The sequence below is a fragment of the Nuphar pumila genome, chromosome 15 (assembly GCF_984573655.1).
Source record: "Nuphar pumila chromosome 15, dmNupPumi1.hap1.1, whole genome shotgun sequence".
NCBI classification, from domain to species: Eukaryota; Viridiplantae; Streptophyta; class Magnoliopsida; order Nymphaeales; family Nymphaeaceae; genus Nuphar; species Nuphar pumila.
The window spans coordinates 2,318,862-2,332,490 of record NC_143263.1 but is presented as its reverse complement, the minus strand read 5'-3'; the positions used below and the strand labels follow the sequence as shown (position 1 = coordinate 2,332,490).

Below are 13,629 nucleotides of genomic sequence, written 5' to 3'. Positions count from 1 at the left end.
TCAATACCTCCTTAGCCACCTTTCTCATGCCACCCACTATCTTATTCCACATTGAGTCTGAATCCTTCTCGAGACACCAATCAACTTCCTTAACTACTTGCTCTACAAACATTCTTTGTTTAGCTCATTTCAGTGCCCACCACTTAATTCTAGGATCTATCCCATGTCTATCCCTTTTGCGGCATTGTCTAATTCTAAGATCTAAAATTAAGACTCTATGTTGTGTAGCTACACTTTCTCTCAGTATAACCTTACAATCGATGCAACAACCCCTATCTCTCTTTCTAAGTATGAAAAAATCTATCTGACTCGTATTAACCCTACTTTTAAATGTTACTAAGTGAGACTCCCTTTTCCTAAACCAAGTGTTTGCTAAGATCATATCATAGGACAAACCAAAATCTAAAATCCTTTATCCACTTTCGTTTTTTTCTCCTATACCATAGCCTCCATGGATACTCTCAAATCCATCCCTACTAATGCCTACATGTCCATTAAGGTCACCGCCGATGAAAACTTTTCACCATAAGATATCCCTTGTACTACTCCATCTAAATCTTCCCAAAATTGACGCTTAATGGAATCATCTAAACCTACTTGAGGTGCATAAACACTAATAATATTAATAATATCCGTACCTAATAGTAATTTAATAAGTAAAATCCTATCACCCTTCCTGCGGACCTCAACTACATTATCTATAAACTCACGACTCGTAACAATCCCTACTCCATTCCTATTTCTATATATTACTGTATACCAAATCTTATATCCCCGAGGTTCTATCACTTTTGCCTTCTCACCTACCCATTTGGTCTCTTGTAGACATAAAATATCAATCTTTCTTCTACACATAACATCTACTAACTCTACCAACTTACCAGTTAAAGACCTTATGTTCCAAGTAGCTAACCCAATTTTATGGTCTTGGACTAACTTCTTTACCCCCACCCGTCCAACAAAGTGAGGGAACCCTTGCCTATTTGACACCACACCTGGGCGCCGGTGTGACGCGTCGCTTTCGGGCGACGACCTAACAACCCTTGCCCATTTATCACTGCCTCTGGGCCTATAGAGTACAACGCGTCGCTCAGTAGGGAACACCCCAACGAAATTTTCATATTGGTTCATATTCATAGGGTATGACTAAGTTTTTATGCTGGCTGTCACTGGCCTACCGCAACCCTCCTCCTTTATCCGGGCTTGGGACCGGCAGTGTATAACTAAACAATTATTTGAAAAACTGAAATAAAAAATTTAAATCCTAAAAAAATTTCAAAAATTTAGGGGTTTGATAACCACAATCAATCGCTCTTTCAAAAATAGGTTTAGGGAATTAATGGAATCATGTTTAATGATAGTTAAAAGGAAATATAACACAAAACAACCCTAGAACCCTAATTGAACATTCATGTCATTTGAAAAGATCTAAATCATTGCCCTAAATCTGGAAAGGAAACATAAATTTATGCTAATTGAAAACATATATAAAACCCCTGATATTCTAACCAAAATCAAGTATTAATTGTTCATGCCTAATGCCAGTTGAAAAAAACAAAAAACAATAAACCCTAATTAAATATTAATGCTATTAACATAATAAATAAATAAATAAAAACCTAAACCCTAACAACCATCATAATTCATACATTAGGCTAATTGAAAAAATGATACTAAAAGAATAAAATAATTGTTTGTGTTCTTTCATTTTATCCATAAAAGCATCTACCGTTACACAATCTATAGCAAAAGAATAAAAATATCACATTGAAACATCTCTAACGGTTATACTAATGATACAAAACAAGAAATACAATTTGGTATACAGAACATGATTCATAAATAATTCCTATCATCTTTGTTGCTCCTATATACAATGAAAATGAAGATTACCCTATTGAACATACAGTGCCAAACACACCAGATCACCAACAAAATAATATTCTTCCCCTGTTTCAGTTTAGAAATTACTTCTGATAATGAAGCCTTCAAACCATATTTAATAATAATGATTTCTTTAAATCATATAGCACTTCTGCAACCGTTTGGCCCATATTTACAGCATAAATTTGAAAGAACAACAAGAAACATGTAATTATATTCAACAAATGATCAATGGTGATGAAAAATAGATGCAAAAAATCATTGTCATATGCACTGCATCAATTACATTAGGGACACAAAACTAGGGAAAGGAAATCCTATACAGTACAAACACAAACATAGTGCAACAAAATTATAGAAAGTAGGCAAATCATGAACCTAAGTCAACAAAAAGAAAGAGGCAAAACAATTGAAATTCTGGAACAAAAACTGTAGCTTGAAGATTACATGCCACGAATTCCATTGGGGCAAGAGCAACCAAAACATGACACTAAAATTGATCGAATAAGACAACAAAAATAATAGTGAAGAAACCAATTTAGGGCAAACAGAGAATCATAGCAAAAATGAAAGATCAAAACTCCCAATTATCAAAATTTTCTAATAAGATGAGGGTTAGGGCAAAGATTCTGTACTTTGCTTACGCTTTCGGAAGGGCCAAACTCCAAAACCTTCCCTTGTGCTGCCCCCACTGGCTCTATTGAGAACCCTCACATCATCATCCTAGGCTCGGCGGAGCCGGCCATCAGGTGCGGGAATGTGGACATCAGGTTCCACTTCTGGTGCTGCTCCTGCTCCATGACAACTTGTCGGAAGAAGTACTCATTTTGCTGGTTGGCCATTATCACGAGGACCTCAACACATGCGCCTGGCAGAGACGCTCCAGGTAGTGCCACTGGCCGAACGATGGATGCTATTGTAGAAACCGCAATGCAGTGTGTGTGTGTGTGTGTGTGTGAGAGAGAGAGAGAGAGAGAGAGAGAGAGAGAGAGAGAGAGAGAGAGAGAGAGAGAGAGAGAGCAAACTTAAAATGGTCGGGTCTAGGCGGTGTCCACCTTGACCCGACCTTTCACAGGGTCAGGGTGGTCACTATCACGAAATACTAGGAGAAAGTAGAAACGAGGCGATGACAATGGCAATGCTTTGGTGAAGAAGTCTGATAGCTGATACTCTGAGGTGACATAGAGTAGTTGAATGGTAACCTGTAAGAATTCATCGCGAACATAGTGGCAATCCATCTCTATATGCTTTGTTTGTTTATGGAAGGTGTGGTTGCTAGCAATGTAAATAACACTCTTGTTGTCGCAACACTGCTTCGAAGGAGTAGAGAAAGAGACACATATATCTTTGAACAAACTTCTCAACCAAACAAGTTCAGTGGTAGTGGTAGCTATCGCTCAGTACTCAGTCTCTATGGAAGAAATGAACACTTTCTGTTGTTTCTTATATCTCCAAGAGATTAATGATTCTCCAAGAAAAACATAATAACCTGTTGTAGAAATACGATAATTGAGGTTACCCTCCAATCAGAATCAGTATAAGCAATTAAATTATTAGGAGATGAAGAGGAAGATAAAAATAACCCTTTTGTTATGGTTTCTTTTAAATATCTGATAATTCTCATGACAACTACCATGTGAATCGAAGTAGGAGCAGTCTGGAATTGGCTTGCACTGTGAACAACATGAGTAATATCTGGCTTGGTAATAGACAAATATGTGAGTGATTTAATCAGCTGACGATAAGGAGTGAGATCTTCTAAAGGAGTTCCATCAATGGCTCGCATCTTGGCGTTGATTACTTCGGGAGTTTCCACTTTCTTTTAATCATTTAATCCAGGCCGACCCATAATATCTGATGCAAGCTTCATCTGAGATAGAACATACCCCCAAGAAGAATATGCAACTTCGATCCCTAAAAAATACCTTAGAAACCCAAGGTCAGACATATCAAAATTATTTTTGAGAATATTTTTAATAAGCTCAATTCCCTTTTTATCATTGCCAATGATGATCATGTCATCGACATATAACAAAATGATAGTTATGTGATCTCAGTGTCAGTATAACAAGAAATAAAACCATTAGCAAGAACAACTTTACTAAAAAGATCATACCAAGCTTTTGGAGCTTGTTTGAGACCATAAAAGACTTTGTTAAATTTAATAATTTTTTCTTTACCAATCTCAAGACCCAGCGGAGGATCCATAAATGCTTCTTCACAAAGATTCCCATTTCAAAATGCATTTTTAACATCGAGTCGATAGTTAGGCCTTTGTTTTTGTTTAATAGGTGTTAAAGCTATCAAGGTTTTTACACCTAGCAACTGGGGCAAATGTTTCCTTATAATCGATTCCATATTCTTGAGTGTATCCTTTAGCTACTAACCTAGCTTTGTATCATTCTAATGTTTCAGCGCTCTTGGTTTTGACCTTATAAACCCATTTACATCTAATAGTTTTTTTGTTTAATGGTTGATTTACGATAGTTCAAATATTAGCTTTGTTAAGGGTTTCTAGTTCAAGTCTCATAGCATCAACCTAATGTGAATGTTACTTAGCCTCTTTAAAATTGAAAGGCTCATGATAGGAATGTATCATTATTAGACAAGTTCTATAATTTGAAAAAAAGGAAGCATATGACACGAATTTTTGTGGAGGTCTACTACTCCTAGAAGATCGCCTAGGTTGTGTTTCTTCAACTTGATCTTCTAAGGAGGTGTTTTAAGAGTATATATAGAAACACTTTGAGGTTCATTGCCCTCACGCCAAGTATACACATGTATATCATTATAATTCTCATTGTGAGAATCAACAATTTGATGTGAATTGTCATCACAAATTAAATCACTTTTAGACTCATTTTTAGGTAATAAGTCAAATAGAAAGAGTAGTCAATCTCTTCTTTAGATTTTTAAATTTCAAAACCATTTTGTTATTCAAGAAAAGTCACATTTCTCGAGACATAAAGTTTGTTGTTTTTGATATCATAACATCTATAATATTTTTTATTTTCACCATAGCCAATAAAAGCACATTCACGAGCTTTTGGTGATAGTTTATCTTGTCATTGAAAAAGAACAAGGCACTTACAACAAAAAACTCTCAATGTTTTAAAATCCGAAGATATTTTGAACGATTTCTCAAAAGGAGAGACATTTTTTAAAGAAGAGGAAGGCATTCGATTTATGAGATAAGTGGCGGTAAGAGTGGCTTCGGCCCAAAAGTTCTTTGAAACATTTTTAGAAACACGAAGAGTCTTTGTTGTTTCAATGAGATGCTTATGTTTCTTCTCGGCAAGACCATTTTGTTGGGGAGTTTTGGACAAGATCTTTGATGTATAATGCCGTTTAGTTTAAGATAGTTTTGAAATTCTTTTGGCATGTATTCTCCTCTGGAATTAGATATAAAAATGACTGTTGTTTTAAAATTAATTTTGAACGATAACATGAAATTCTTTAAAATTGTAAAATACATCAGATTTGTTTTGTATAAAATAAACTCATGTGTATCTAGTAAAATCATCAATAAAGACAACATAATAGTAATAACCTCCTTTAGACATAACGGGTGTCGGTCCCCATACATCCGAATGCACTAGTTCAAATGATCTTTTAGAAATAAAATTGTTATGTAGATACAAAAGCGAATGCATTTTTTCGAGGATACAATCATTGCAAGTAAATGTTTTTTCATTACAAATTTTTTTTTCAAAAATGAAAAAAGATACAACTTAGAAATACTAGAGTGACCAAGCCTTTTGTGCCAAGTCTCAAGATCTTTAGATTGAACATGATTACAAAAAGATTTGGATGATAAAGACAAAAAATCCATGTAATATAGGTCTCCTATTTTGTGGCCTTGCCCAATCCGCTTCTCGGACCGAAGATCCTGCACATAGCAATTGGTTGGCGAAAAAGAGACACTACATCCAAAATCGATGATTTGAGAGACCGAAAAAAGATTTAAATTAAGTTTTGGAATTATTCTAATTTTTGGAACATGAAATTCTTTGTTTTGGCCATAAATTTTTTCAAGGTTTTCTATTCCTTCAACATATAATGATGTTCCATCGGTCGTAGAAACAAAGGATCTAAAAGAATTGAGACTTGGTTTTGACAAAAGAGATGCATTCAGAGTCATGTGCAAAGAGTCACCCGAATAAAAAATCCAAGAAGACGTACCGAAAATTAAAGAGATTGCAGCATCAGAGGTGGAAGGTGTGGAAGGGTTGATCCTCATGAATTGTTGGAGAGTTTCGGTAAGTTGTGCAATGGAGTCCTTTATATTTCCATCTCTTTTTTATTCTTCACTTGAATTGCTTTGACACTCTCCCAAGGAAGCCACCTTTTTTTTGAGTTTAAGACAATTCGGTTGAAGATGACCCGTTTCATTATGATGGTGACAAATAATTTTTCTTCTTCCACCATTGTTATTTTTCAAAAAATGAGGAGGTTTGTATGACCTCATATTATTTCTCGGTCTAGGTACCACATGGACCTCATCAATATCTTTCTTGAGAGCCAAGCAAGTTTGTTCTTTGCATAAATCGGCTAAAAATTCACTAAGAGGGGTAGAGGCCCTACGAATAAGAGACCTTCTTAGTTGTTCAAATTCAGGATGAAGCCTATGAATAAATTGAAAGAACCTCTCTCTCTCTCTCTCTTCATTTGCTCTTGCCTCATAGCAATATCACTTCCTTCTCATTGTGGTTCGAGAAAAGCATGTTCATCCCATAATGGTAATAGAGCACTATAGTAGTCTCTAATGCTCATGTCCCCTTGCGTGGTTTCTCTTATTTTTTCTTGCAAAAAGAAATATCTAGCAAGGTCTTTTTTAGTGTACATATCTTTTTATAAAGAACCAAGCTTCATTTGCTTTCTTGAATTTGGCAAGATTAAAACATATTTTGAGTTCCACATTATTCATGAACCATACCAATATTTTGGCATGCTCACTTTCGCAATCTTCAACTTTAAATTGGTACTCTTGAATAGCTTTAGCCTTCTCTTCTTCATTTAAAGCCTTTTCTTCATTTCCTTCGTTTTTTGTAAGCTTCAGTTGTGGTTTCGGAATGGTTCCACATACATACCCCTAAAGTCTTTTACCTTTGAGGTTGCTTTCCATGGCGGTCGCCTACATTTTATAATTTGTTCCATTCAATTTGAATGAAAGATCAATCTTTGTGTTGTCAGGCATCTTGGAGGAATTTGATGAAGAACAAAAGAATGACACTTAAAAATTTACTCAAACATAAGTAAAAGTACTCTAATGATGCTTTCACAACCAAGGCTCTAATACCATGTCACCAAATACTAATGAGAAAAGATAATGTCATTAAGTGACTAAGAGATGCACAAGCATACAAGCAATGGTTCATGAATAAGCCCCTTATTTATAGACAAAAGGGATCCAAGAAGGGGCTACCATAGAGTCGTTGGAGCCCCTCCAACGGTCATATTTATGAGCATTGGAGGGGTCCAACGTCTCTATGGTAGACCCCTCCTATTAGGATAAAAGGAAACATAAAAAAAAAGAAAAAAGAAAAAAGAAAAAAGAAAAAAGAAAAAAGAAAAAAGAAAAAAAGAAACATATATCCCTAATGGATATGCATGTTATATGTGAAAAGACTATTTTACCCCTAGTGGGTACTACAAAATATATATATATATATATATACATATATATATATAAAGATATATGTATATGTGTCTCTTTCTATATATAGATATATATATGTAATAACAATATATTTTAACATGCACGACCACTGTGACCCGAACCCTCCCTATTGGGGGAACTCTCCGTCAGGGTGGGCATGCGCCCACCTTGGCCCTAATGTGGCTCCACCCCTGTTAGGAGTTAACTTGTTTGGTTTGGATCACCATCTTATGGTGGGGTGGAATTATCTATTTGGACTAAGAGAAATTGTTCACTAGTATCGTTGAATATATTGGATGTTGAATTTTCCTAGGTACGATGGCTGCGAATGATGCATATTGGAACTTTTGAATGTTTCGTTTATGGCATCGAACAGATTTGGTGACACAAAGCATTACTTTTACTTGGATGGATGGTTTTTTTCCAACTATACTATGCTTATTACTTGGTGATCTGGGAGGCATCAAAATTCATTTTTAGGGAGTTTGAAAGCGTTTTTTGGACAGACCCACTTATCTAGGAAACTAGATATATTCTAGGAAAAAATGTGTTCTACGTTGCAATTGTTAAAATGTAAACTATATATATATACACATATACATATATATTCTCTCTCTCTCTATATTTTGTAATACCCAATAAGGGTAAATCTGATATTTTCACACTATATATATATACACATATACATATATATTCTCTCTCTCTCTATATATTTTGTAATACCCAATAAGGGTAAATCTGATATTTTCACTTTTACAAATATTCTCTTTTGAATATGTTTGTACTTATTATTATTTTTTTCTCTTTTATTTTCAGTCTTTGAGAGGCTCACATTATAGACGTTGGGCCCCTCCAAGGGTCACAATTGTGACCGTTGGAAGGGCTCTAACGTCTATATATGGAGCCCCTCCAAGGTCTCCTCTAGTGTCTTATAAATAGGGGTTTTCCCCCTTTTGTATTCTTCAAGCTTTTAGCAAAAGCTTTATTCCTATTCAATAAAGATTCTCTTTTATTTTTATGCCTTTGTAATCTCTTCTATGTGTTGTGCCCTTGAGCACACTTGTTTCAAGTGTTCTTCTTGTGCCTTTGTGCACACATCACACGTTGAGGATTTAGTGCTTTTGTGCACATAGTTTCTTTGAAGGCATTTTCACATGGTATCAGAGCTTGGTCTCTAGAAAAATAGCTCGGGTATTGCATCATCATGATGGTTGCCTTGAAGAACGTGCCCATTCCTCTTTCTCGTTCTTTTGGCGTGAAAAGCTATTGCAAACTATTTTAAGTGAAGCACAATACATCAAGTAAGCTCAAATAAGACCGGTTGTGGTAAGCTTTCAAATTTAGAAGACTATTTCTTTCTCATAAAAGCATTTCCATGGTGGAAAAAGATTCTCACTTTTTCCTTGGTTTCAAACTCAACGGGTCAAACTATCATGTTTGGTTCGACAATATGGAGGTTACATCAAGGGTAAGGGACTTTGGAGTTACATCCAAGGTACGATCCCGAAACCCGAGCAAAACATTGCTATAGTTGAAAAAAGAGAAATAAAGGTTCTTGATGGAGAGGAGAGAGCAAAAGCATTTGAAGAATATAACAAAAAACATGAAGAATGAGATGAAAAATTACAAAATTCTCTCATAGATTTTCTCTTCAGTTGAGACTAGAATCAATGCAAATATTTTAAAGTTTAAAAAGGCGTATCAAATTTGAGAATATCTTGAGAGGATGTATACCTCAAGAGATTTGTCTCACAAATATTATGTCCAAAAAAGGGCTTTGACCCTTCATCAAGGCGAATTAACTATTAGAGAAATTTCGCCGAATTGTCCTCTATTTGGGATGAGCCTGCTATGCTCGAACCAAAATGGAGTGGAGAAGCCATTGAGATTCAACACAAACAATTGGAAGACGATCGATTTTTTAATTTTTTGAATGGGTTTAGACTCAAATTCGAGCAAATAAGATTTTCTCTTTTATATTCGAGTTTGAGTAAAACCAATCTGAGTGTTCTTGCTATTCCTTCAAACAAAGATGAGAATGAAGGAGCTTATGCGGTGTCTAGACCGGGGAATAATTTGAAAACCTACAAACCCCCTCACTGTAATAAATATCAAAATAAAAATCAAAGAGCAAGAGAAGATGGTGGTCAAAATAGTAGCAAAAATAGAAGGTACCAAGGAAGAAATTATAACAAAATCATTTGTCATTTTTGCAAAGAACCGGGGCACATCAAACTAGTTTGTCCTAAATGGAAGAAGAAGGTGGCCATGTCTACAACATTTCAACCTTATAAGGAAGATGAACCATCTACTTCCAACACTGGGGCATTGTCTCTAAGTCAAAATTTGGAGGCTCTTCAACTTCTTTTCAAGGGATCTATTTTCAGGGCTGCCATGCCAACCTTCTCTCCTCCCGGTAAGACTTCTTGGCTTTTAGATTCGGGTGCCTCCTTTCATATGACTCTAAATATTTTTTCTCTTTTAGAATACAAAAAAAATATATCTTCTTTTATTTCAGCCGCGGATGACGCTTCTCTTGAGATCAAAGGGATTGAAAATTTTGAAAATCAAGTTTTTTTTTTTATTTCAAAAATTAGATTTATACCTAGATTAAATTTAAATTTGCTTTCGGTATCTCAATTCTCGGACCATGGGTGTGATCAAATTCTCATCAAATAAATGTTGGATACAAGATCGCCGGTCCGCGAAGTTGATTGGGTAAGACTCTAGGAAGAGAGATCTATCCTATATGAAATTTCTTCAAATTTCAAAGAACTCTTTTTGTAATATTGTCAAATATAAAGATATAAATGTTTGACACAAAAGACTTGGGCATACTAATGTCATCACGGTATCTTATTTACATTTTGTTAAAGATCTTTGTAAAAGTGTCTTCAATTGTAATGATTGTATTCTTGAAAAAAATGAGAAGCTTGCCTTTTGAACATAGATCTACGTTTACAACCAAACCTTTTGAACTTGTTCATTCGGATGTATGGAGACCTACACCCATTATCTCTAAAGGAGGATTTATATATTATGTTATTTTTGTTGATGATTACTCTAGATATTGTTGGATATACTTTCTTAAGTATAACATGAGGTTTTTGCATCATTTAAGGCACATCACTTGATGATTAAAAATTAATTTAATGGAAACTTAAAAATTCTTAGGACCGACTCCGGAGGTGAATATCTTTCAAATGAGTTCAAAAATTATCTTGAACATTATAGAATTATTCATAAAAAATCGTGTCCTAAAACACCTCAAAAAAATGGTTTAGCCGAAAGAAAATATAGGTATATTATTGAAACCACTAAAACTTTACTTATTTCTCAAAACATTCCTAAAAGATTTTGGGCCGAGGCAACTCTTGCATCCGTTTATCTTATAAATCGTCTTCCTTCAAAAAATTTAAATAAAATATCACTTTTTGAAATTTTATATAAAAAAGAACCCGACTACAATAGGTTGAGTCTTTGGATGCAAATGTTTTGTTCTTACGGATACAAAAGACAAACTCTCACCAAAGGCCATTCCTTATGCATTTCTTGGATATTCTGAAACTCAAAAAGGGTTTAGATGTTACGATATTAAACATGATAAATTATATGTTTTCAGAAATGTAACTTTTTTGGAAAATGTTAGTGGTTTTGAAAAATGTGAACCTAATAAAGCAAATATGTATTATTCATTTTTGTTTGAGTTGTTATCTAGAAATGATGATGTTTTTAGTGATGATGAATTCACATATAATGATCTTAGTAATAATGGAAAAATAAAAGAAAATAACAACTCTTCTCATCAATCTATTGATCATCTTATCGAAGAAAAAACATCTAGTGATCCTATCTCCTATACACGTAGAGATAGAAATACTTTAAAGTGCAATTGAAAAATATAGTGAACCTAGTGAATCTACTTCCTCTCCTCGAAGAACCAAAAAAATTAGAAGAGTTCCCTCTATATTTATATCCTATGATTCCTTCTCACCCAAATATAGAGCTTGTCTTAACGCCATTCACTCATATATAAAACCTAAAAACTTTGAAGAAGCGAAGAAGATTGCCGAATGGAGAGAAGCTATGGATAATGAACTTAGAACTCTTAGAAAAACTAAAATATTGGAACTTCAAAATCTTCTTAATGAAAATAAAACTATAGGATGTAGATGGGTTTTCAAAGTCAAAACTAAGAGTGTTGGATCTCTTGAAAGATATAAAGCCCGTCTAGTCGGCAAGGGGTATAGTTAAGAATATGGTATAGATTACGATGAAACATTTGCCCCCGTTGCTCGAATGGTTACTGTTAGGTGCCTAATTACCATTGCATCTATTAAAAAATGGAACATATATCAAATGGATGTTAAAAATGTATTCCTAAATGGAGACTTAAATGAAGAAGTTTATAAGGATGCTCCTCCAAGTATGGATGTGCGTAAGGGTAAAGTTTTTCGTCTGCGAAAAACTCTCTATGGTTTGAAACAAGCTCCCAAGGCTTGGTATGATCGATTTAACTATGTAATGGTAGAAAATAGTTTTATTTCATGTTATACTGACACTGTTTTGTTTGTCAAAAAATCTGAAGCAGAAATTGTGATTTTGTTATTATATGTTGACGGTATGTTGATCACTGGTGATGATGCCAAATGAATTAAGAGTATCAAGTGTACATTAAAAGAAAAATTTGAATTGTCGGACTTAGGTTTTCTGACATATTTTTTAGGTATTGAAGTTGCCTATTCTCACTGGGGTTATTTTTTGTCTCAAACTAAACTTGCTTGTGAGGTCATTGACAGGGCAAACATTATAGATGATAAAATCTGTGAAACTCCTGAAGTAGTAGGAACAAGAATGAAGATTGATGATGGGATTTCTCTAAAAGATCTTACTCCTTACAGGCAACTCGTCGGGTCATTGATGTATCTTAGCATTATCAGGCCCAGATATTTCTCGTGCAGTACATGTTGCAAGTCAATTTCAGCATGCCCCTACATCAGTTCATCTGAGTGCCATTCTTTAAATTATCAGATATGTAAAGGGGTCCATAAATAAGAGAATATTTCTATCTTCATCTTCTAAATTAAATTTAATTGCTTATACTGATTCTGGTTGGGGATGTGACCCAAATAATCATCACTTCACCACTCGTTTTTGTGTCTTTTTAGGTGAATCTTTGGTTTTTTGGAGATGCAAGAAACAACAAAAGGTGTTTTTGTCTTCTTCTGAGGCTGAGTATCGAGCCGTGACAACTGCAACCCATGAAAATTGTTTAGATTCGACAATTGTTGGAAGATATGGGGGTTCATGTTCAAGGGTCTACAAAGTTGTGTTGTGACAACAAAAGTGCAATATATATTATCAAGAATCACACGTTTCATGAGCGCATGAAACATATCTAGATTGACTGGCATTATGTTAGAGAAGAATACCTAAAGAAAGTCATTGATCTCCCTTATGTGACATCAGAATATTAACTGGCTGATTTCTTTACTAAGGCGCTTTGTTCCTCTAGATTCAATTTTCTTCTTTGCAAACTTTCGGTCATCACACCGTAAGTTTGAGGGTAGATGTTAAAATGTGATATTAAAATGTAAACTCTTTCTCTCTCTCTATATATTTTGTAATACCCGATAAGGGTAAATTTGTTGTTTTCACTTTTATGCATATTCTCTTTTGAATATGTTTATAATTATTTTTCTCTTTTTTATTTTTATTTCTTTTATTTTCAGCCTTTGGAGGGCCCACTTGTGACCGTTGGAGGGGCTCCAACGTCTATACGTGGAGCCCCTCCAAGGTCTCCTCTAGTGTCTTATAAATAGGGGTTTTCCCCCTTTTGTATTCTTCAAGCTTTTAGCAAAAGCTCTATTCCTATTCAATAAAGATTCTCTTTTATTTTTATGCCTTTGTGCATTTGTAATTTCTTGTATGTGTTGTGCCTTTGAGCACACTTGTTTCAAGTGTTCTTCTTGTGCCTTTGTGCACACATCATGAGGACTTAGTGCTTTTGTGCACATAGTCTCTTTGAAGACATTTTGACAGCAATGTCCAGTTTATTCCATATTTCTAGAAGAGAGTCCGCATAA

The 13,629-nt window shown here is 34.7% G+C and overlaps 1 protein-coding gene across 1 annotated transcript in view; it reads left to right on the top strand.

The window, feature by feature from the left end:
• The window catches only part of LOC149814112 (GCN5-related N-acetyltransferase 6, chloroplastic-like), a 37,074-nt gene that overhangs the window by 2,870 nt on the left and 20,575 nt on the right, over nt 1-13,629 (top strand). The gene's annotated exons all lie outside the window — the stretch shown is intronic.